Raw genomic sequence first — 27,426 nt, 5'->3', positions numbered from 1 at the left:
TGGAAATATCAACACCGCCATCTGTATGAACATGGATATATCTTCACCGCCATCTGTATGAACACGGATATATCTACACCGGCATCTGGATGAACATGGAAATATCTACACCGCTATCTGCATGAACATGGAAATATCTACACAGATTTCTCTATAAATATGGAAATAACTACAGCGCTATCTCTATAAACTTCAAAATATCTACACCGCCATCTGAATGAACATGGAAATATCTACACCGCCATCTGCATGAACATGGTAATATCTACACCGCTAACTGTATGGACATGGAAATATCTACACCGCTATCTGTATGAACATTGAAATATCTACACCGCCGTCTGTATGAACATGGAAATATCTACACCGCCATCTCTATAAACGTGGAAATATCTACACCGCTATCTGTATGAACTTGGAAATATCTGCACTGCTAACTGTATAAAATTGGAATTATCTACACCACTATCTCTATAAACATGGAAATATCTACACCGCTATCTGTATAAACATGTTAATATCTACACCGCTATCTGTATAAACATGAAAATATCTTCACCGCTATCTGTATAAACATGGAAATATCTACAAAGCTGTCTCTATAAACTTGGAAATAACTACACCACTATCTCTAAAAACATGGAAATATCTAGACCGCCATCTCTATAAACATGGAAATACCTACCCCACCATCTGTATAAACTTGGAAATATTTATACCGCTATCTGCATAAACATGGAAATATGTACACCGCCATCTCTATGAACATGGAAATATCTACACCGCCATCTGTACGAACATGGAAATATCTACACCGCCATCTGTATGAACATGTAAATATCTACACCGCCATCTGTATGAACATGGAAATATCTACTCCGCTAACTGTATGAACAGGGAAATATCTACACCGCTATCTGTATGAACATGGAAGTATCTACACCGCTATCTGTACGAACATGGAAACATCTACACCGCTATCTGTACGAACATGGAAATATCTACACCGCTATCTGTATGAACATGCAAATATCTACACAGCTATCTGTATATCAATGGAAATATCTACACTGCTATCTCTATAAACAAGGAAATAACTACACTGCTATCTGTATAAATATGGAAATATCTACACCGCCACCTGTATGAACATGGAAATATCTACACAGCCATCTGTATGAACATGGAAATATCTACACCGCCATCTCTATAAACGTGGAAATATCTACACCGCTATCTGTATGAACATGGAAATATCTACACCTCTATCTGTATGAAAATGCAAATATGTACACAGCTATCAGTATAAAATTGAAATTATCTACACCACTATCTCTATAAACATGGAAATAACTACACTGCTATCTGTATAAACATGGAAATATCTACACAGCCATCTCTATGAACATGAAAATATCTACACCACCATGTGTATGAACATGGAAATATCTACACCGCCATCTCTATGAACATGGAAATATCTACACCGCCATCTGTATGAACATGGATATATCTACACCGCCATCTGTATGAACATGGATATATCTTCACCTCCATCTGTATGAACATGGATATATCTACACCGGCATCTGGATGAACATGGAAATATCTACACCGCTATCTGCATGAACATGGAAATATCTACACAGCTATCTGCATATACATGGAAATATCTACACAGATTTCTCTACAAATATGTAAATAACTACAGCGCTATCTCTATAAACTTCAAAATATCTACACCGCCATCTGTATGAACATGGAAATATCTACACCGCCATCTGTACGAACATGGACATATCTACACCGCCATCTGTATTAAGATGGAAATATCTACACCGCTATCTGTATAAACATGGAAATATCTGCCCATCTGTATAAACATGGAAATATCCGCACCGCTATCTGTATAAGCATGGAAATATCTGCACCGCTATCTGCATAATCATGGAAATATCCACACCGCTATCTGTGTAAACATGGAAATGTCTACACCGCTATCTGTGTAAACATGGAAATATCTACACCGCCATCTGTGTAAACATGAAAATATCTACACCGCCATCTCTATAATCATGGAAATATCTACACCGCCATCTCTATGAACATGGAAATATCTACACCGCCATCTCTATAAATGTGGAAATATCTACACCGCTATCTGTATGAACTTGGAAATATCTGCACTGCTATCTGTATAAAATTGGAATTATATACACCACTATCTCTATAAACATGGAAATATCTACACCGCTATCTGTATAAACATGGAAATATCTACACCGCTATCTGTATAAACATGGAAATATCTTCACCGCTATCTGCATAAACATGGAAATATCTACAACGCTGTCTCTATAAACTTGGAAATAACTACACCACTATCTCTATAAACATGGAAATATCTAGACCACCATCTCTATAAACATGGAAATACCTACACCTCCATCTGTAGAAACATGGAAATATCTATACCGCTATCTGCATGAACATGGAAATATGTACACCGCCATCTCTATGAACATGGAAATATCTACACTGCCATCTGTACGAACATGGAAATATCTACACCGCCATCTGTATGAACATGGAAATATCTACACCGCCATCTGTATGAACATGGAAATATCTACACAGCTAACTGTATGGACATGGAAATATCTACACTGCTATTGTTATGAACATGGAAATATCTACACCGCTATCTGCATGAACATGGAAATATCTACACCGTTATCTGTATGAACATGGAAATATCTACACCGCTATCTGTATGAACATGGAAATATCTACACCGCTATCTGTATGAACATGGAAATATCTGCACCGCTATCTGTATGAACATGCAAATATCTACACAGCTATCTGTATAAAATTGAAATTATCTACACCACTATCTCTATAAACATGGAAATAACTACACTGCTATCTGTATAAACATGGAAATATTTAGACCGCCATCTCTATGAACATGGAATTATCTACACCGCCATTTGTATGAACATGGAAATATCTACACCGCCATCTCTATGAACATGGAAATATCTACACCGCCATCTGTATGAACATGGAAATATCTAAAACGCCATGTGTATGAACATGGAAATATCTTCACCGCTATTTGTATGAACATGGATATATCTACACCGGCATCTGGATGAACATGGAAATATCTACACCGCTGTCTGCATGAACATGGAAATATCTACACAGCTATCTGCATATACATGGAAATATCTACACAGATTTCTCAATAAATATGGAAATTACTACAGCGCTATCTCTATAAACTTCGAAATATCTGCACCGCCATCTGTATGAACATGGAAATACCTACACCGCCATCTGTACGAACATAGACATATTTACACCGCCATCTGTATTAAGAAGGAAATATCTACACCGCTACCTGTATAAACATGGAAATATCTGCCCATTTGTATAAACATGGAAATATCCGCACCGCTATCTGTATAAACATGGAAATATCTACACTGCTATCTGCATAAACATGGAAATATCCACACCGATATCTGTGTAAACATGGAAATGTCTACACCGCTATCTGTGTAAACATGGAAATATCTACACTGCCATCTGTGTAAACATGAAAATATCTACACCGCCATCTCTATAAACATGGAAATATCTACACCGCCATCTGTATGGACCTGGAAATATCTACACCGCCATCACTATAAACGTGGAAATATCTACACCGCTATCTGTATGTACTTGGAAATATCTACACCGCTATCTGTATAAAATTGAAATTATCTACACCACTATCTCTATAAACATGGAAATATCTACACTGTTATCTGTACAAAAATGGAAATATCTGCACCGCTATCTGTATAAACATGGAAATATGTTCACCGCTATCTGTATAAACATGGAAATATCTACAACGCTGTCTCTATAAACTTGGAAATAACTACACCTCTATCTCTATAAACATGGAAATATCTAGACCGCCATCTCTATAAACAAGGAAATACCTACACCACCATCTCTATTAACATGGAAATATCTATACCGCTATCTGCATAAACATGGAAATATCTACACCGCCATCTGTATGAAAATGCAAATATCTACACCGCCATCTGTATGAACATGGAAATATCTACACCGCTATCTGTATGAACATGGAAATATCTTCACCGCTATCTGTATGAACATGGAAATATCTACACCGCTGTCTGTATGAACATGGAAATATCTACACAGCTATCTGTATGAACATGGAAATATCCACACCGCTATCTGTATGAACATGCAAATATCTACACAGCTATCTGTATATCAGTGGAAATATCTACACTGCTATCTCTATAAACATGGAAATAACTACACTGCTATCTGTATAAACATGGAAATATCTACACCGCCATCTCTATGAACATGGAAATATCTACGCCGCTATTTGTATGAACATGGAAATATCTACACCGCCATCTCTATGAACAGGGAAATATCTACACCAGCATATGTATGAACATGGAAATATCTACAACGCCATCTGTATGAACTTGGAAATATCTTCATCGCCATCTCTATGAACATGGATATATGTACACCGGCATCTGGATGAACATGGAAATATCTACACCGCTATCTGAATGAACATGGAAATATCTACACAGCTATCTGAATATACATGGAAATATCTACACAGGTTTTTCTATAAGTATGGAAATAACTACAGTTCTATCTCTATAAACTTCAAAATATCTACACCGCCATCTGTATGAACATGGAAATGTCTACACCGTCATCTGTACGAACGTGGACATATCTACACCGCCATCTGTATTAAGATGGAAATATCTACACTGCTATCTGTATAAACATGGAAATATCTACAACGATGTCTCTATAAACTTGACAATAACTACACCACTATCTCAATAAACATGCAAATATCTAGAAAGCCATCTCTATAAACATGGAAATACCTACACCACCATCTGTATAAACATGGAAATATCTATACCGCTATCTGCATAAACATGGAAATGTCTACACCGACATCTCTATGAACATGGAAATATCTACACCGCCATCTGTACCAACATGGAAATATCTACACCGCCATCTGTATGAACATGTAAATATCTACACCGCCATCTGTATGAACATGGAAATATCAACACCGCTAACTGTTTGAACATGGAAATATCTACACCGCTATCTGTATGAACATGGAAATATCTACACCGCTATCTGTATGAACATGGAAATATCTACACTGCTATCTGTATGAACATGGAATTATCTACACCGCTATCTGTACAAACATGGAAATCTCTACACCGCTATCTGTATGAACATGCACATATCTACAGAGCTATCTGTATATCAATGGAAATATCTACACCGCTATCTCTATAAACATGGAAATAACTACATTGATATCTCTATAAACCTGGAAATATCTACACCCCCATCTCTATGAACATGGAAATATCTACACCGCCTTTTGTATGAACATGGAAATATCTACACCGCCATCTCTATGAACATGGAAATATCTACACCGCCTTTTGTATGAACATGGAAATATCTACACCGCCATCTCTATGAACATGGAAATATCTACACCGCCATTTGTATGAACATGGAAATATCTACACCGCCATCTGTAGGAACATGGAAATATCTTCACCGCCATCTGTATGAACATGGATATATCTACACCGGCATCTGGATGAACATGGAAATATCTACACCGCTGTCTGCATGAACATGGAAATATCTACACAGCTATCTGCATATACATGGAAATAACTTCAAAGATTTCTCTATAAATATGGAAATAACTACAGCGCTATCTCTATAAACATCAAAATATCTACACCGCCATCTGTATGAACATGGAAATATCTAAACCGCCATCTGTACAAACATGGACATATCTACAAAGCCATCTGTATTAAGATGGAAAATCAACACCGCTATCTGTATAAACATGGAAATATCTACAACGCTGTCTCTATAAAGTTGGAAATAACTACACCACTATCTCTGTAAACATGGAAATATCTAAACCGCCATTTCTATAAACATGGAAATATCTACACCACCATCTGTATAAACATAGAAATATCTATACCGCTATCTGAATAAACATGGAAATATCTACACCGCCATCTCTATGAACATGGAAATATCTACACCGCCATCTGTACGAACATGGAAATATCTATACCGCCATCTGTATGAACATGTAAGTATCTACACCGCCATCTGTATGAACATGGAAATATCTACACCGCTAACTGTATGAACATGGAAATATCTACACCGCTATCTGTATGAACATGGAAATATCTACACCGTTTTCTGTATGAACATGGAAATATCTACACCGCTATCTGTATGAACATGGAAATATCTACACCGCTATCTGTACGAACATGGAAATATCTACACCGCTATCTGTATGAACATGCAAATATCTACACAGCTATCTGTATATCATTGGAAATATGTACACAGCTATCTCTATAAACATGTAAATAACTACACTGCTATCTGTATAAACATGGAAATATCTACACCGCCACCTGTATGAACATGGAAATATCTACACTGCCATTTATACGAACATGGAAATATCTACAACGCCATCTCTATAAACATGGATATATCTACACCACCATCTGTATAAATATGGAAATATCTATACCGCTATCTGCATAAACATGGAAATATCTACACCGCCATCTCTATGAACATGGAAATATCTACAGCGCCATCTGTACGAACATGGAAATATCTATACCGCCATCTGCATAAACATGGAAATATCTACACCGCCATCTGTATGAACATGGAAATATATACACCACTAACTGTATGAACATGGAAATATCTACCCCGCTCTCTGTATGAACATGGAAATATCTACACCGCTATCTGTATAAACATGGAAATATCTACACCGCTATCTGTATAAACATGGAAATATCTTCACCGCTATCTGTATAAACATGGAAATATCTACAACGCTGTCTCTATAAACTTGGAAATAACTACACCACTATCTCTATAAACATGGAAATATCTAGACCACCATCTCTATAAACATGGAAATACCTACACCTCCATCTGTAGAAACATGGAAATATCTATACCGCTATCTGCATGAACATGGAAATATGTACACCGCCATCTCTATGAACATGGAAATATCTACACTGCCATCTGTACGAACATGGAAATATCTACACCGCCATCTGTATGAACATGGAAATATCTACACCGCCATCTGTATGAACATGGAAATATCTACACAGCTAACTGTATGGACATGGAAATATCTACACTGCTATTGTTATGAACATGGAAATATCTACACCGCTATCTGCATGAACATGGAAATATCTACACCGTTATCTGTATGAACATGGAAATATCTACACCGCTATCTGTATGAACATGGAAATATCTACACCGCTATCTGTATGAACATGGAAATATCTGCACCGCTATCTGTATGAACATGCAAATATCTACACAGCTATCTGTATAAAATTGAAATTATCTACACCACTATCTCTATAAACATGGAAATAACTACACTGCTATCTGTATAAACATGGAAATATTTACACCGCCATCTCTATGAACATGGAATTATCTACACCGCCATTTGTATGAACATGGAAATATCTACACCGCCATCTCTATGAACATGGAAATATCTACACCGCCATCTGTATGAACATGGAAATATCTAAAACGCCATGTGTATGAACATGGAAATATCTTCACCGCTATTTGTATGAACATGGATATATCTACACCGGCATCTGGATGAACATGGAAATATCTACACCGCTGTCTGCATGAACATGGAAATATCTACACAGCTATCTGCATATACATGGAAATATCTACACAGATTTCTCAATAAATATGGAAATAACTACAGCGCTATCTCTATAAACTTCGAAATATCTGCACCGCCATCTGTATGAACATGGAAATACCTACACCGCCATCTGTACGAACATAGACATATTTACACCGCCATCTGTATTAAGAAGGAAATATCTACACCGCTACCTGTATAAACATGGAAATATCTGCCCATTTGTATAAACATGGAAATATCCGCACCGCTATCTGTATAAACATGGAAATATCTACACTGCTATCTGCATAAACATGGAAATATCCACACCGATATCTGTGTAAACATGGAAATGTCTACACCGCTATCTGTGTAAACATGGAAATATCTACACTGCCATCTGTGTAAACATGAAAATATCTACACCGCCATCTCTATAAACATGGAAATATCTACACCGCCATCTGTATGGACCTGGAAATATCTACACCGCCATCACTATAAACGTGGAAATATCTACACCGCTATCTGTATGTACTTGGAAATATCTACACCGCTATCTGTATAAAATTGAAATTATCTACACCACTATCTCTATAAACATGGAAATATCTACACTGTTATCTGTACAAAAATGGAAATATCTGCACCGCTATCTGTATAAACATGGAAATATCTTCACCGCTATCTGTATAAACATGGAAATATCTACAACGCTGTCTCTATAAACTTGGAAATAACTACACCTCTATCTCTATAAACATGGAAATATCTAGACCGCCATCTCTATAAACAAGGAAATACCTACACCACCATCTCTATTAACATGGAAATATCTATACCGCTATCTGCATAAACATGGAAATATCTACACCGCCATCTGTATGAAAATGCAAATATCTACACCGCCATCTGTATGAACATGGAAATATCTACACCGCTAACTGTATGAACATGGAAATATCTACACCGCTATCTGTATGAACATGGAAATATCTTCACCGCTATCTGTATGAACATGGAAATATCTACACCGCTGTCTGTATGAACATGGAAATATCCACACCGCTATCTGTATGAACATGCAAATATCTACACAGCTATCTGTATATCAGTGGAAATATCTACACTGCTATCTCTATAAACATGGAAATAACTACACTGCTATCTGTATAAACATGGAAATATCTACACCGCCATCTCTATGAACATGGAAATATCTACGCCGCTATTTGTATGAACATGGAAATATCTACACCGCCATCTCTATGAACAGGGAAATATCTACACCAGCATATGTATGAACATGGAAATATCTACAACGCCATCTGTATGAACTTGGAAATATCTTCATCGCCATCTCTATGAACATGGATATATGTACACCGGCATCTGGATGAACATGGAAATATCTACACCGCTAGCTGAATGAACATGGAAATATCTACACAGCTATCTGAATATACATGGAAATATCTACACAGGTTTTTCTATAAGTATGGAAATAACTACAGTGCTATCTCTATAAACTTCAAAATATCTACACCGCCATCTGTATGAACATGGAAATGTCTACACCGTCATCTGTACGAACATGGACATATCTACACCGCCATCTGTATTAAGATGGAAATATCTACACTGCTATCTGTATAAACATGGAAATATCTACAACGATGTCTCTATAAACTTGGCAATAACTACACCACTATCTCAATAAACATGCAAATATCTAGAAAGCCATCTCTATAAACATGGAAATACCTACACCACCATCTGTATAAACATGGAAATATCTATACCGCTATCTGCATAAACATGGAAATGTCTACACCGACATCTCTATGAACATGGAAATATCTACACCGCCATCTGTACCAACATGGAAATATCTACACCGCCATCTGTATGAACATGTAAATATCTACACCGCCATCTGTATGAACATGGAAATATCAACACCGCTAACTGTTTGAACATGGAAATATCTACACCGCTATCTGTATGAACATGGAAATATCTACACCGCTATCTGTATGAACATGGAAATATCTACACTGCTATCTGTATGAACATGGAATTATCTACACCGCTATCTGTACAAACATGGAAATCTCTACACCGCTATCTGTATGAACATGCACATATCTACAGAGCTATCTGTATATCAATGGAAATATCTACACCGCTATCTCTATAAACATGGAAATAACTACATTGATATCTCTATAAACCTGGAAATATCTACACCCCCATCTCTATGAACATGGAAATATCTACACCGCCTTTTGTATGAACATGGAAATATATACACCGCCATCTCTATGAACATGGAAATATCTACACCGCCTTTTGTATGAACATGGAAATATCTACACCGCCATCTCTATGAACATGGAAATATCTACACCGCCATTTGTATGAACATGGAAATATCTACACCGCCATCTGTATGAACATGGAAATATCTTCACCGCCATCTGTATGAACATGGATATATCTACACCGGCATCTGGATGAACATGGAAATATCTACACCGCTGTCTGCATGAACATGGAAATATCTACACAGCTATCTGCATATACATGGAAATATCTTCAAAGATTTCTCTATAAATATGGAAATAACTACAGCGCTATCTCTATAAACATCGAAATATCTACAACGCCATCTGTATGAACATGGAAATATCCACACCGCCATCTGTACAAACATGGACATATCTACAAAGCCATCTGTATTAAGATGGAAAATCAACACCGCTATCTGTATAAACATTGAAATATCTACAACGCTGTCTCTATAAACTTGGAAATAACTACACCACTATCTCTGTAAACATGGAAATATCTAAACCACCATTTCTATAAACATGGAAATATCTACACCACCATCTGTATAAACATAGAAATATCTATACCGCTATCTGAATAAACATGGAAATATCTACACCGCCATCTCTATGAACATGGAAATATCTACACCGCCATCTGTACGAACATGGAAATATCTATACCGCCATCTGTATGAACATGTAAATATCTACACCGCCATCTGTATGAACATGGAAATATCTACACCGCTAACTGTATGAACATGGAAATATCTACACCGCTATCTGTATGAACATGGAAATATCTACACCGTTTTCTGTATGAACATGGAAATATCTACACCGCTATCTGTATGAACATGGAAATATCTACACCGCTATCTGTACGAACATGGAAATATCTACACCGCTATCTGTATGAACATGCAAATATCTACACAGCTATCTGTATATCATTGGAAATATGTACACAGCTATCTCTATAAACATGTAAATAACTACACTGCTATCTGTATAAACATGGAAATATCTACACCGCCACCTGTATGAACATGGAAATATCTACACTGCCATTTATACGAACATGGAAATATCTACAACGCCATCTCTATAAACATGGATATATCTACACCACCATCTGTATAAATATGGAAATATGTATACCGCTATCTGCATAAACATGGAAATATCTACACCGCCATCTCTATGAACATGGAAATATCTACAGCGCCATCTGTACGAACATGGAAATATCTATACCGCCATCTGCATAAACATGGAAATATCTACACCGCCATCTGTATGAACATGGAAATATATACACCACTAACTGTATGAACATGGAAATATCTACCCCGCTCTCTGTATGAACATGGAAATATCTACACCGCCATCTGTATGAACATGGAAATATCTACACCGCCATCTGTATGAACATGGAAATATCTACCCCGCTATCTGTATGAATATGGAAATATCTACACCGCTATCTGTATGAACATGGAAATATCTACACCGCTATCTGTATGAACATGGAAATATCTACACCGCTATCTGTATGAACATGGAAATATCTACACCGCTATCTGTATGAAAAGGCAAATATCTACACAGCTATCTGTACATCAATGGAAATATCCACACTGCTATCTCTATAAACATGGAAATAACTACACTGCTATCTGTATAAACATGGAAATATCTACACCGCCATCTCTATGAACATGGAAATATCTACACCGCCTTTTGTATGAACATGGAAATATCTACACCGCCATCTGTATGAACATGGAAATATCTACACCGCTATCTATATGAACATGGAAATATCTACACCGCCATCTGTATGAACATGGAAATATCTACACCGCCATCTGTATAAACGTGGAAATATCTACACCGCTATCTGTATGAACTTGGAAATATCTACACTGCTCTCTGTATAAAATTGAAATTATCTACACCACTATCTCTATAAACATGGAAATATCTACACTGCTATCTGTATAAACATGGAAATATCTACACCACTATCTGTATAAACATGGAAATATCTTCACCGCTATCTGTATAAACATGGAAATATCTACACCGCCACCTGTATGAACATGTAAATATCTACACCGCCATCTGTATGAAAGTGGAAATATCTACACCGCTAACTGTATGAACATGGAAATATCTACACCGCTAATGGTATGAACATGGAAATATCTACACCGCAATCTGTATGAACATGGAAATAACTAGACCGCCATCTGTATGAACATGGAAATATCTACACCACCATCTGTATGAACATGGAAATATCTACACCGCCATCTGTATTAAGATGGAAATATCTACACCGCCATCTGTATGAACATGGAAATATCTACACCGCTAAATGTATGAACATGGAAATATCTACACCGCTATTTGTATGAACATGGAAATGTCTACACCGCTATCGGTATGAACATGGAAATATCTACACCGCTATCTGTATGAACATGGAAATATCTACACCGCTATCTGTATGAACATGCAAATATCTACACCGCTATCTGTATGAACATGGAAATATCTACACTGCTATCTCTATAAACATGGAAATAACTACACTGCTATCTGCATAAACATGGAAATATCTACACCGCCATCTCTATGAACATGGAAATATCTACACTGCCATTTGTATGAACATGGAAATATCTACACCGCCATCTCTATGAACATGGAAATATCTACACCGCCATTTGTATGAACTTGGAAATATCCACACTGCTCTCGGTATAAAATTGAAATTATCTACACCACTATCTCTATAAACATGGAAATATCTACACTGCTATCTGTATAAACATCGAAATATCTACACCGCTATCTGTATAAAAATGGAAATATCTTCACCGCTATCTGTATAAACATGGAAATATCTACAACGCTGTCTCTATAAACTAGGAAATAACTCCACCACTATCTCTGTAAACATGGAAATATCTAGACCGCCATCTCTATAAACATGGAAATATCTACACCACCATCTGTATAAACATGGAAATATCTATACCGCTATCTGCATAAATATCGAAATATCTACACCGTCATCTCTATGAACATGGAAATATCTACACCGCCATCTGTTCGAACATGGAAATATCTACACCACCATCTGTATGAACATGGAAATATCTACACCGCCATCTGTATGAACATGGAAATATCTACACCGCTAACTGTATGAACATGGAAATATCTACACCGCTATTGGTATGAGCATGGAAATATCTACACCGCTATCTGTATGAACATGGAAATATCTACACCGCTATCTGTATGAACATGGAAATATCTACACCGCCATCTGTATGAACATGGAAATATCTTCACCGCCATCTGTATGAACATGTAAATATCTACACTGCCATCTGTATGAACATGGAAATATCTACACCGATAACTGTATGAACATGGAAATATCTACACCGCTATCTGTATGAACATGGAAATATCTACACCGCTATCTGTATGAACATGGAAATATCTACACCGCTATCTGTATGAACATGGAAATATCTACACCGCTATCTGTATGAAGATGGAAATATCTACACCGCTATCTGTATGAACATGGAAATATCTACACCGCTATCTGTATGAACATGCAAATACCTACACAGCTATCTGTATATCAATGGAAATATCTACACTGTTATCTCTATAAACATGGAAATAACTACACTGCTATCTGCATAAACATGGAAATATCTACACCGCTACCTGTATGAACATGGAAATATCTACACTGCCATCCGTATGAACATGGAAATATCTACACCGCCATCTGTATGAACATGGAAATATCTACACTGCCATCTGTATGAACATGGAAATATCTACACCGCTAACTGTATGAACAGTGAAATACCTACACCGCTATCTGTATGAACATGGAAATATCTACACCGCTATCTGTATGAACATGGAAACATCTACACCGCTCTCTGTACGAACATGGAAATATATACACCACTATCTGTATGAACATGGAAATACCTACACCCCTATGGGTATGAACATGCAAATATCTACACAGCTATCTGTATATCAATGGAAATATCTACACTGCTTTCTCTATAAACATGGAAATATCTACACTGCTATCTGTATAAACATGGAAATATCTACACCACCATCTCTATGAACATGGAAATACCTACACCGCTATCTGTATGAACATGGAAATATCTACACCGCTATCTGTATGAACATGGACATATCTACACCGCCAACTGTATTAAGATGGAAATATCTACACCGCTATCTGTATAAACATGGAAATATCTGACCAACTATCTGTATAAACATGGAAATATCCGCACCGCTATCTGTATAAACATGGAAATACCTACACTGCTATCTGCATAAACATGGAAATATCCACACCGCTATCTGTATGAACATGGAAATATCTACACCGCTAACTATATGAACATGGAAATATCTACACCGCTATCTGTATGAACATGGAAATATCTACACCGTTATCTGTATGAACATGGAAATATCTACACCTCTATCTGTATGAACATGGGAATATCTACACCGCTATCTGTATGAACATGGGAATATCTACACTGCTATCTTTACGAACATGGAAATATCTACACCGCTATCTGTATGAACATGCAAATATCTACACAGCTATCTGTATATCAATGGAAATATCTACACTGCTATCTCTATAAACATGGAAATAACTACACTGCTATCTGTATAAACATGGAAATATCTACACCGCCACCTGTATGAACTTGGAAATATCTACACTGCCGTCCGTACGAACATGGAAATATCTACACCGCCATCTGTATGAACATGGAAATATCTACACCGCCATCAGTATGAACATGGAAATATCTACACAGCTAACTGTAAGGAAATGGAAATATCTACATTGCTATTGTTATGAACATGGAAATATCTACACCGCTATCTGTATGAACATGGAAATATCTACACCGCTATCTGTATGAACATGGAAATATCTACACCGCTATCTGTATGAACATGGAAATATCTACACCGCTATCTGTATGAACATGGAAATATCTGCACCGCTATCTGTATGAACATGCAAATATCTACACAGCTATCTGTATAAAATTGAAATTATCTACACCACTATCTCTATAAACATGGAAATAACCACACTGCTATCTGTATAAACATGGAAATATTTACACCGCCATCTCTATGAACATGGAATTATCTACACCGCCATTTGTATGAACATGGAAATGTCTACACCGCCATCTCTATGAACATGGAAATATCTACACCGCCATCTGTATGAACATGGAAATATCTAAAACGCCATGTGTATGAACATGCAAATATCTACACAGCTATCTGTATAAAATTGAAATTATCTACACCACTATCTCTATAAACATGGAAATAACTACACTGCTATCTGTATAAACGTGGAAATATCTACACCGCCATCTCTATGAACATGGAAATATGTACGCCGCTATTTGTATGAACGTGGAAATATCTACACCGCCATCTCTATGAACAGGGAAATATCTACACCAGCATATGTATGAACATGGAAATATCTACAACGCCATCTGTATGAACTTGGAAATATCTTCATCGCCATCTCTATGAACATGGATATATGTACACCGGCATCTGGATGAACATGGAAATATCTACACCGCTATCTGCATGAACATGGAAATATCTACACAGCTATCTGAATATACATGGAAATATCTACACAGATTTTTCTATAAGTATGGAAATAACTACAGTGCTATCTCTATAAACTTCAAAATATCTACACCGCCATCTGTATGAACATGGAAATGTCTACACCGCCATCTGTACGAACATGGACATATCTACACCGCCATCTGTATTAAGATGGAAATATCTACACCGCTATCTGTATAAACATGGAAATATCTGCCCAACTATCTGTATAAACATGGAAATATCCACACCGCTATGTGTATATACATGGAAATATCTACACTGCTATCTACATAAACATGGAAATATCCACACCGCCATCTGTGTATACATGGAAATGTCTACACCGCTATCTGTGTATACATGGAAATATCTACACCGTCATCTGTGTAAACATGAAAATATCTACACTGCCATCCCTATAAACATGGAAATATCTACACCGTCATCTGTATGAACATGGAAATATCTACACCGCCATCTCTATAAACGTGGAAATATCTACACCGCCATCTGTATGAACATGGAAATATCTTCACCGCCATGTGTATGAGCATGGATATATCTACACCGCCTTCTGAATGAACATGGAAATATCTACACCGCTAACTGTATGAACATGGAAATATCTACACCGCTATCTGTATGAACATGGAAATATCTACGCCGTTATCTGTATGAACATCGAAATATCTACACCGCTATCTGTATGAACATGGAAATATCTACACCGCTATCTGTACGAACTTGGAAATATCTACACCGCTATCTGTATGAACATGCAAATATCTACACAGCTATGTGTATATCAATGGAAATATCTACACTGCTATCTCTATAAACATGGAAATAACTACACAGCTATCTGTAAACATGGAAATATCTACAGCGCCACCTGTATGAACATGGAAATATCTACAATGCCATCCGTACGAACATGGAAATATCTACACCGCAATCTGTATGAACATGTAAATGTATAAAACGCCATCTGTATGAACATGGAAATATCTACACCGCTGACTGTATGGAAATGGAAATATCTACACCGCTATTGGTATGAACATGGAAATATGTACACCGCTATCTGTATGAACATGGAAATATCTACACCGCTATCTGTATGAACATGGAAATATCTACACCGCTATCTGTATGAACATGGAAATATCTACAACGCTGTCTCTATAAACGTAGAAATTACTACACCATTATCTCAATCGACATGGAAATATCTAGACTGCCATCTGTATAAACTTGGAAATATCTACACCACCATCTGTATAAACATGGAAATATCTATACCGCTATCTGCATAAACATGGAAATATTTACACCGCCATCTCTATGAATATGGAAATATCTACACCGCCCTCTGAACATGGAAATATCTACACCGCTATCTGTATGAACATGCAAATATCTACACAGCTATTTGTATATCAATGGAAATATCTACACTGCTATCTCTATAAACATGGAAATATCTACACTGCTATCTGTATAAAGATGGAAATATCTACACCGCCATCTCTATTAACAAGGAAATATCTACAACGCCATTTGTATGAACATGGAAATACCTACACCGCCATCTCTATGAACATGGAAATATCTCCACCGCCATTTGTATGAACATGGAAATATCTACACCGCCATCTGTATGAACAAGGAAATATCTTCACCGCCGTCTGTATGAGCATGGATATATCTACACCGGCATCTGGATGAACATGGAAATATCTACACCGCTATCTGCATGAACATGGAAATATCTACACAGCGGTCTGCATATAAATGGAAATATCTTCACAGATTTCTCTATAAATATGGAAATATCTACAGCGCTATCTCTATGAACTTCGAAATATCTACACCGCCATCGGTATGAACATGGAAATCTCTACACTGCCATCTGTACGAACATGGACATATCCTCACCGCCATCTGTATTAAGATGGAATTATCTACACCGCTATCTGTATAAACATGGAAATATCTGCCTAACTATCTGTATAAACATGGAAATATCCGCACTGCTATCTGCATAAACATGGAAATATCCACACCGCTATTGGCGTAAACATGGAAATTCCTACACCGCGATCTGTGTAAACATGGAAATATCTACACCGCCATCTGTGCAAACATGGCAATATCTACACCGCCATCTCTATAAACATGGAAATATCTACACCGCCGTCTGTATGAACATGGAAATATCTACACCGCCATCTCTATAAACGTGGAAATGTCTACACCGCTATCTGTATGAACTTGGAAATATCTACACTGCTATCTGTATGAAATTGATATTATCTACACCACTATCTCTATAAACATGGAAATATCTACACTGTTATCTGTATAATATGGAACTATCTACACCGCTATCTGTATAAACAAGGAAATACATTCACCGCTATCTGTATAAACATGGAAATATCTGCAACGCTGTCTCTATAAACTTCGCAATAACTACACCACTATCTCTATAAACATGCAAATATCTAGACCGCCATCTCTATAAACATGGAAATACCTACACCACCAACTGTATAAACATGGAAATATCTATATTGCTATCTGCATAAACATGGAAATATCTACACCGCCATCTCTATGAACATGGAAATATCTACACCGCCATCTGTACGAACATGGAAATATCTACACCGCCATCAGTATGAACATGTAGATATCTACACCGCCATCTGTATGAACATGGAAATATCTACACTGCTAACTGTATGAACATGGAAATATCTACACCGCCATCTGTATGAACATGGAAATATCTTCACCGCCATCTCTATGATCATGGATATATCCACACCGGCATCTGGATGAAGATGGAAATATCTACACTGCTATCTGCATGAACATTTAAATATCTACAAAGCTATCGGCATATACATGGAAATATCTTCACAGATTTCTCTATAAATATGGAAATAACTACAGCGCTATCTCTATAAACTTCGAAATATCTACACCGCCATCTGTATGAACATGGAAATATCTACACCGCCATCTGTACAAACATGGACATATCTACAAAGCCATCTATATTAAGATGGAAATATCTACACCGCTATCTGTACAAACATGGAAATATCTGCCCAACTATCTGTATAAACATGGAAATATCCGCACCGCTATCTGTATAAACATGGAAATATCTAGACCGCTATCTGCATAAACATGGAAATATCCACACCGCTATCTGTGTAAACATGGAAATATCCACACCGCTATCTGTGTAAACATGGAAATATCTACACCGCCATCTGTGTAAACATGAAAATATCTACACCGCCATCTCTATATATATGGAAATATCTACACCGCCGTCTGTATGAACATGGAAATATCTACACCGCCATTTCTATAAACGTGGAAATATCCACACTGCTATCTGTATGAACTTGGAAATATCTACACTACTCTCGGTATAAAATTGAAATTATCTACACCACTATCTCCAAAAACATAGAAATATCTACACCGCTATCTGTATAAAAATGGAAATATCTACACTGCTGTCTGTATAAAATTGAAATTATCTACACCCCTATCTCTATAAACATGGAAATATCTACACTGTTATCTGTATAAACATGGAAATATCTTCACCGCTATCTGTATAAACATGGAAATATCTACAACGCTGTCTCTATAAACTTGGAAATAACTACACCACTATCTCTATAAACATGGAAATATCTAGACCGCCATCTCTATAAACATGGAAATATCTACACAACCATCTGTATAAACATGGAAATATCTATACCGATATCTGCATAAACATGGAAATATCTACACCGCCATCTCTATGAACATGGAAATATCTACACCGACATCTGTATGAACATGTAAATATCTACACCGCCATCTGTATGAACATGGAAATATCTACACCGCTAACTCTATGAACATGGGAATACCTACACCGCTATCTTTACGAACATGGAAATATATACAAGGCTATCTGTATGAACATGCAAATATCTACACAGCTATCTGTATATCAATGGAAATATCTACACTGCTATCTCTATAAACATGGAAATAACTACACTGCTATCTATACAAACATGGAAATATCTACACCGCCACCTGTATGAACTTTGAAATATCTACACTGCCATCCGTACGAACATGGAAATATTTACACCGCCTTCTGTATGAACATGGAAATATCTACACCGCCATCTGTATGAACATGGAAATATCTACACCGCTAACTGTATGGACATGGAAATATCTACACCGCTATCTGTATGAACATGGAATTATCTACACAGCTATCTGAATGAACATGGAAATATCTACACCGCCATCTCTATAAACGTGGAAATATCTACACCGCTATCTGTATGAATTTGGAAATATCTACAATGCTATCTGTATAAAATTGGAATTATATACACCACTACCTCTATAAACATGGAAATATCTACACTGCTATCTGTATAAACTTGGAAATATCTACACCGCTATCTGTATAAATATGGATATATCTACACTGCCATCTCTATTAACATGGAAATAGCTACACCGCCATCTGTACCAACATGGAAATATCTACACCGCCATCTGTATGAACATGTAAATAACTACACCGCCATGTGTATGAACATGGAAATATCTACACCGCTAACTCTATGAACATGGAAATATCTACAACGCTATCTGTATGAACATGGAACTATCTACACCGTTTTCTGTATGAACATGGAAATATCTACACCGCTATCTGTATGAACATGGAAATATCTACACCGCTGTCTGTACGAACATGGAAATATCTACACCGCTATCTGTATGAACATGCAAATATCTACACAGCTATGTGTATATCAATGGAAATATCTACACCGCTATCTCTATAAACATGGAAATAACTACATTGCTATCTCTATAAACATGGAAATATCTTCACCCCCATCTTTTTGAACATGGAAATATCTACACCGCCATTTGTATGAACACGGAAATATCTACACCGCCATCTCTATGAACATGGAAATAGCTACACCGCCATCTGTATGAACATGGAAATATCTACACCGCCATCTGTATGAACATGGAAATATCTTCACCGCCATATGTATGATCATCTATATATCCACACCGGCATCTGGATGTAGATGGAAATATCTACACTGCTATCTGCATGAACATGGAAATATCTACAAAGCTATCGGCATACACATGGAAATATCTTCAGAGATTTCTCTACAAATATGGAAATATCTACACCGCTATCTGTATGAACATGGAAATATCTACACCGCCATCTGTATGAACATGGAAGTATCTACACTGCTATCTGTATGAACATGGAAATATCTTCACCGTTATCTGTATAAACATGGAAATATCTACAACGCTGTCTCTATAAACTTGGAAATATCTACACCACTATCTCTATAAACATGGAAATACCTAGACCGCCATCTCTATAAACATGGAAATACCTACACCACCATCTGTATAAACATGGAAATATCTATACCGCTATCTGCTTAAACATGGAAATATCTACACCGCCATCTCTATGAACATGGAAATATCTACACCGCCATCTGTACGAACATGGAAATAACTACACCGTCATCTGTATGAACATGTAAATATCTACACCGCCATCTGTATGAACATGGAAATATCTACACCGCTAACTCTATGAACATGGAAATATCTTCACCGCTATCTGTATGAACATGGAAAAATCTACACCGTTATCTGTATGAACATGGAAATATCTACACTGCTATCTGTATGAACATGGAAATATCTACACCGCTATCTGTACGACCATGGAAATATCTACACCGCTATCTGTATGAACATGCACATATCTACAGAGCTATGTGTATATCAATGGAAATATCTACACCGCTATCTCTATAAACATGGAAATAACTACATTGCTATCTCTATAAACATGGAAATATCTACACCCCCATCTTTTTGAACATGGAAATATCTACACCGCCATTTGTATGAACACTGAAATATCTACACCGCCATCTCTATGATCATGGAAATATCTACACCGCCATCTGTATGAACATGGAAATATCTACACCGCCATCTGTATGAACATTGAAATATCTTCACCGCCATCTCTATGATCATGGATATATCCACACTGGCATCTGGATGAAGATGGAAATATCTACACTGCTATCTGCATGAACATGGAAATATCTACAAAGCAATCTGCATATAAATGGAAATATCTTCAGAGATTTCTCTATAAATATGGAAATAACTACAGCGCTATCTCTATAAACTTCGAAATATCTACACCGCCATCTGTATGAACATGGAAATATCTGCACCGCCATCTGTACAAACATGGACATATCTACAAAGCCATCTATATTAAGATGGAAATATCTACACCGCTATCTGTATAAACATGGAAATATCTGCCCAACTATCTGTATAAACATGGAAATATCCGCACCGCTATATGTATAAACATGGAAATATCTACACCGCTATCTGCATAAACATGGAAATATCCACACCGCTATCTCTGTAAACTTGGAAATGTCTACACAGCTATCTGTGTAAACATAGAAATATCTACACCGACATCTGTGTAAACATGAAAATATCTACACCGCCATCTCTATATATTTGGAAATATCTACACCGCCGTCTGTATGAACATGGAAATATCTACACCGCCATTTCTATAAACGTGGAAATATCCACACCGCTATCTGTATGAACTTGGAAATATCTACACTACTCTCGGTATAAAATTGAAATTATCTACACCACTATCTCCATAAACATGGAAATATCTACACCGCTATCTGTATAAACATGGAAATATCTACACTGCTGTCTGTATAAAATTGAAATTATCTACACCCCTATCTCTATAAACATGGAAATATCTACACTGTTATCTGTATAAACATGGAAATATCTACACCGCTATCTGTATAAACATGGAAATACCTTCACCGCTATCTGTATAAACATGGAAATATCTACAACGCTGTCTCTATAAACTTGGAAATAACTACACCACTATCTCTATAAACATGGAAATATCTAGACCGCCATCTCAATAAACATGGAAATATCTACACAACCATCTGTATAAACATGGAAATATCTATACCGCTATCTGCATAAAAATGGAAATATCTACAACGCCATCTCTATGAGCATGGATATATCTACACTGGCATCTGGATGAACATGGAAATATCTACACCGCTATCTGCATGAACATGGAAATATCTACACAGCTATCTGCATCTACATGGAAACAACTACATAGATTTCTCTATAAATATGGAAATAACTACAGCGCTATCTCTATAAACTTCGAAATATCTTAACCGCCATCTGCATGAACATGGAAATATCTACACCGCCATCTGTACGAACAAGGACATATCTACACCGCCATTTGTATTAAGATGGAAATATCTACACCGCTATCTGTATAAACATGGAAATATCTGCCCAACTATCTGTATAAACATGGAAATATCCGCACTGCTATCTGTATAAACATGGAAATATCTACACCGCTATCTGCATAAACATGGAAATATTCACACCGCTATCGGCGTAAACATGGAAATGTCTACACCGCGATCTGTGTAAACATGGAAATATCTACACCGCCATCTCTATAAACATACAAATATCTACACCGCCGTCTGTATGAACATGGAAATATATACACCGCCATCTCTATAAACGTGGAAATATCTACACCGCTATCTGTATGAACTTGGAAATATCTACACTGCTATCTGTATAAAATTGAAATTATCTACACCACTATCTTTATAAACATGGAAATATCTACACTGTTATCTGTATAAAAATGGAACTATCTACACTGCTATCTGTATAAACATGGAAATATCTTCACCGCTATCTGTATAAACATGGAAATATCTGCAACGCTGTCTCTATAAACTTGGCAATAACTCCACCACTATCTCTATAAACATGCAAATATCTAGACCGCCATCTCTATAAACATGGAAATACCTACACCACCATCTGTATAAACATGGAAATATCTATACCGCTATCTGCATAAACATGGAAATATCTACACCGCCATCTCTATGAACATGGAAATATCTACACCGCCATTTGTACGAACATGGAAATATCTACACCGCCATCTGTATGAACATGTACATATCTACACCGCCATCTGTATGAACATGGAAATATCTGCACCGCTAACTGTAAGAACATGGAAATATCTACACCGCTATCTGTATGAACATGGAAATATCTACACCGTTATCTGTATGAACATGGAAATATCTACACTGCTATCTGTATGAACATGCAAATACCTACACCGCTATCTGTACGAACATGGAAATATCTACACCGCTATCTGTATGAACATGCACATATCTACAGAGCAATCTGTATATCAATGGAAATATCTACACCGCTATCTCTATAAACATGGAAATAACTACATTGCTATCTGTATAAACATGGAAATATCTACACCCCCATCTCTATGAACATGGAAATATATACACCGCCATTTGTATGAACACGGAAATATCTACACCGCCATCTCTATGAACATGGAAATATCTACACCGCCATTTGTATGAACATGGAAATATCTACACCGCCATCTGTATGAACATGGAAATATCTACACCGCCATCTCTATAAACGTGGAAATATCTATATCGCTATCTGCATGAACTTGGAAATATCTACACTGCACCCGGTATAAAATTGAAATTATCTACACCACTATCTCTATAAACATGGAATTATCTACACTGCTATCTGTATAAACATGGAAATAACTTCACTGCTATCTGTATAAACATGGGAATGTCTAGACCGCCATCTCTATAAACATGGAAATATCTACACCACCATCTGTATAAACATGGAAATATCTATACCGCTATCTGCATAAATATGGAAATATCCACACCGACATCTCTATGAGCATGGAAATAACTACACCGCCATTTGTACGAACGTGGAAATATCTACACCGCCATCTGTATGAACATGTAAATATCTACACCGCCACCTGTATGAACATGGAAATATCTACAACGCTAACTGTATGGACATGGAAATATCTACACCGCTATTGGTATGAACATGGAAATATCTACACCGCTATCTGCATGAACATGGATATATCTACACCGCTACCTGGATGAACCTAGAAATATCTACACCGCTATCTGTATGAACATGGAAATGTCTAAACCGCCATCTGTATGAACATGGAAATATCTACACTACTAACTGTATGAACATGGATATATCTTCACCGCTATCTGTATGAACATGGAAATATCTACACCGTTATCTGTATGAACATGGAAATATCTGCACCGCTATCTGTATGAACATGGAAATATCTACATCGCTATCTTTACGAACATGGAAATATCTACACCGCTATCTGTATGAACATGCAAATATTTACACAGCTATCTGTATATCAGTGGAAATATCTACACTGCTATCTCTATAAACATGGAAATAACTGCACTGCTATCTGTATAAACATGGAAATATCTACCCCGCCACCTGTATGAACATGGAAATATCTACACTGCCATCTGTACGAACATGGAAATATCTACACCGCCATCTGTATGAACAGGGAAATATCTACACCGCCATCTGTATGAACATGGTAATATCTACACCGCAAACTGTATGGACATGGAAATATCAACACCGCTATCTGTATGAACATGGAAATATCTACACCGCTATCTGTATGAACATGGAAATATCTACACCGCCATCTCTATAAACGTGGTAATATCTACACCGCTATCTGTATGAACATGGAAATATCTACACCGCTATCTGTTTGAACATGCAAATATGTACACAGCTATCTGTAAAAAATTGAAATTATCTACACCACTATCTCTGTAAACATGGAAATAACTATACTGCTATCTGTACAAACATGGAAATATCTACACCGCCATCTCTATGAACATGGAAATATCTACACCGCCATTTGTATGAACATGGAAATATCTACACCGCCATCTCTATGAACGTGGAAATATCTACACCGCCATTTGTATGAACATGGAAATATCTACAACGCCATCTGTATGAACATCGATATATCTTCACCGCCATCTGTATGAACATGGATATATCTACACCGGCATCTGGATGAACATGGAATTATCTACACCGCTATCTGCATGAACATGGAAATATCTACACTGCTATCTGCATATACATGGAAATATCTACACAGATTTCTCTATAAATATGGAAATAACTACAGCGCTATCTCTATAAACTTCAAAATATCTACACCGCCATCTGTATGAACATGGAAATATCTACACCGCCATCTGTACGAACATGGACATATCTACACCGCCATCTGTATTAAGATGGAAATATCTACACCGCAATCTGTATAAACATGGAAATATCTGCCCATCTGTATAAACATGGAAATATCCGCACCGCTATCCGTATAAGCATAGAAATATCTACACCGCTATCTGCATAAACATGGAAATATCCACACCGCTATCTGTGTAAACATGGAAATATCTACACCGCCATCTGTGTAAACATGAAAATATCTACACCGCCATCTCTATAAACATGGAAATATCTACACCGCCATCTGTATGAACATGGAAATATCTACACCGCCATCTCTATAAACGTGGAGATATCTACACCGCTTTCTGTATGAACTTGGAAATATCTGCACTGCTATCTGTATAAAATTGGAATTATCTACACCACTATCTCTATAAACATGGAAATATCTACACCGCTGTCTGTATAAACATGGAAATATCTACACCGCTATCTGTATAAACATGGAAATATCTTCACCGCTATCTGTATAAACATGGAAATGTCTACAACGCTGTCTCTATAAACTTGGAAATAACTACACCACTATCTCTACAAAGATGGAAATATCTAGACCGCCATCTCTATAAACATGGAAATACCTACACCACCATCTGTACAAACATGGAAATATCTATAACGCTATCTGCATAAACATGGAAATATGTACACCGCCATCTCTATGAACATGGAAATATCTACACCGCTATCTGTATGAACATGGAAATATCTACACCGCTATCTGTATGAACATGGAAATATCTACACCGCTATCTGTACGAACATGGAAATATCTACACTGCTATCTGTCCGAACATGGAAATATCTACACCGCTATCTGTATGAACATGCAAATATCTACACAGCTATCTGTATATCAATGGAAATATCTACACTGCTATCTCTATAAACAAGGAAATAACTACACTGCTATCTGTATAAACAGGGAAATATCTTCACCGCTATCTGTATAAACATGGAAATATCTGCAACGCTGTCTCTATAAACTTGGCAATAACTCCACCACTATCTCTATAAACATGCAAATATCTAGACCGCCATCTCTAT

Source organism: Gorilla gorilla, chromosome 9 (assembly GCF_029281585.2).
Source record: "Gorilla gorilla gorilla isolate KB3781 chromosome 9, NHGRI_mGorGor1-v2.1_pri, whole genome shotgun sequence".
Lineage (NCBI taxonomy): Eukaryota > Metazoa > Chordata > Mammalia > Primates > Hominidae > Gorilla > Gorilla gorilla.
This window is presented reverse-complemented; position numbering follows the sequence as displayed.